The 2,602-nt window shown below is 45.8% G+C and overlaps 1 protein-coding gene across 1 annotated transcript in view; it reads right to left on the bottom strand.

Annotated features, from left to right (window-relative positions):
* RTRAF (RNA transcription, translation and transport factor) overlaps nucleotides 1-2,602 on the bottom strand; it is a 16,638-nt gene that overhangs the window by 774 nt on the left and 13,262 nt on the right.

Below are 2,602 nucleotides of genomic sequence, written 5' to 3'. Positions count from 1 at the left end.
AAGGTTTTTTTTTTTTTTTTTTTTTTTTTTTGCAGAAGTGCTGTCACTACTGCTATGGAAGGAAGGTTGAGCAGGGCTGCTACTGTCACCGTTTTAGTTATAGTAAGCAGCAGTGTACCGGGCAAATAGGACTTTTTTTTTTTTTTTTTTGCAGTACGTGGGCCTCTTACTATTGTGGCCTTTCCTGTCGTGGAGCACAGGCTCCGGACGCGCAGGCTCAGTGGCCATGGCTCATGGGCCCAGCCGCTCCGTGGCATGTGGGATCTTCCCGGACCAGGGCATGAACCTGTGTCCCCTGCATCAGCAGGCGGACTCTCAACCGCTGCGCCACCAGGGAAGCCCAGGACTACTTTTAAGATGACTTTTCTCGGGCTTCCCTGGTGGCGCAGTGGTTGGGAGTCCGCCTGCCGATGCAGGGGACACGGGTTCGCGCCCGGTCTGGGAGGATCCCGCATGCCGCGGAGCGGCTGGGCCCGTGAGCCATGGCCGCTGAGCCTGAGCCATGGCCGCTGAGCCTGCGCGTCCGGAGCCTGTGCTCCGCAGCGGGAGAGGCCACGACAGTGAGAGGCCCGCATACCGCAAAAAAAAAAAAAAAAAAGATGACTTTTCTCAAGCAAGTTTACTTCGGAGCACATTCATTTGTCTTTATGAGTTGCACAAATCTAAAATATACATAACTTTTTTCTGCAAGCATGATGTTTACCAAATTATATTAACTTTCAACAGTTCATTTAAAAGTTACTTTGAAGTCATCTAGGAAAATGAACAGAATCTAAACCATTTAGCTAACCAGTCAGCACCTGCATATAGATATACCAGAGATGGTGACTACGGTGGCACCAACCTGTATAAAGTTCACAATAACTATCAAAAACGAGGACAGGCAGTCTAGACTTTCTGCTGATTATACTGTATAAAATCATTACCAGTTTTAAAAAAAAGTCACTATACTTTCAACATTACAAATGCTAAGCTGTCACTACTCACTTCTTGCCTAATTATTAATGCAAATCTACCCAGACTCAAAATGCTTTAAAATCACCAGTAATACATTATACACATGAAGAAACAAATGGGTATGAAAGTTCTGTGAGCAAAAAACTAGAGTAGAATTGTACTTGAGTAGCTTTCTGTGTCAGTCTGGTACCAGAGTTTCTGTTCTCCCTTCATCTGCCAACAGACCACCTAGGAACAGGCACCCCTGAAGATGACCACACGCCCCAAATGCTAGTTATGAACGATTGCAAACAAGAACACTCAACTACAGAACTCTTCCACTGTATTATTATAGCATAGTATCTTTTTTTTTTTTTTGCGGAATGCGGGCCTCTCACTGTTGTGGCCTCTCCCGTTGCGGAGCACAGGCTCCGGACGCACAGGCTCAGCGGCCATGGCTCACAGGCCCAGCCGCTCCGTGGCATGTGGGATCTTCCTGGACTGGGGCAAGAACCCGTGTCCCCTAGCATCGGCAGGCGGACTCTCAACCACTGCGCCACCAGGGAAAGCCCAGCATAGTATCTTTTGAGATGACATTAAAGTTCAGATTTATTTGAAGCACTGAAAGTAAACTGAATTTTACTTTGCAAACAAGAGCAAAGAGATTTGGCTATGGCCTTATTTGCACTGCCTTCCAAACCAAAGGCATAATTTTGCTGAATGATGAATGATTTTATTATGCCAGAACAATTTACTGTCTGTTCTATAGTGTGGGTGAAATAAGCTGATCTTTAATCCAATTTCCAGCAGCCTGATTCATACATAATTAATAAGCCAATAAGAACCTTTAAAAGAAACTGAGTGTCTTTCAGAGGAGACTACACTGCCCCGGCGTTAATAACCTTAATACTGTTGGGCTTCGATAAAGATGGGATCAGAGGACAAAAGACATTGGGGAATCGGAGGGTGAGGGAGGCACAATAGAAGGACCAGGGTCCAGAATGTGGACTGTACCCAAGACCTTCATCTGTGTAGCAGGAAGGGGCATTATCAGACATCTGCAGCTGCTAACCCCTGAGGACATTCTCTGTACTGACCCATAGTCAAGAGGACTTCAGGGGCATTTGGGTTTCTAGGACAGTTCATCTAAAAATATCCTAGATTTATTAACAAGTTACTTTTTTATGACTTATGCTAGGAAATAGAATAAACTGAGATTTCTCTGAAGAAACAAAAGGGTGACGATAAAGACTTAGAAAAGAAAATGAATTACTAGAAAAGAGAAGGTGTGTACTGTTTTCTAGCAGTTAGTCAAAATAACCCAGTAAATTTCACAAGTGTAAGTTCTTTGAAATAAACTTTAACTGGGCACATGCGGTGGTTTTGAACTGGTAGACTGTGGATATGCTATTGGAGGCTTCTTAAAAGTAATGAAGTGAGATAAACATGAAGTTCACTTTTCACTCAAAAATGACTGGATAGGGCTTCCCGGGTGGCGCAGTGGTTTAGAGTCTGCCTGCCCATGCAGGGGATGCGGGTTCATGACCCGGTCCGGGAAGATCCCACATGCCGTGGAGCGGCTGGGCCCGTGAGCCATGGCCACTGAGCCTGCGCGTCCAGAGCCTGTGCTCCGCAACGGGAGAGGCCACAACAGTGAGAGGCCCGC

Source organism: Lipotes vexillifer, unplaced genomic scaffold (genome assembly GCF_000442215.2).
Source record: "Lipotes vexillifer unplaced genomic scaffold, Lipotes_vexillifer_v1.1 scaffold43, whole genome shotgun sequence".
Lineage (NCBI taxonomy): Eukaryota > Metazoa > Chordata > Mammalia > Artiodactyla > Lipotidae > Lipotes > Lipotes vexillifer.
Note: the sequence above shows the minus strand (reverse complement) of the source record. Positions and strands in the feature narration are given on the sequence as shown.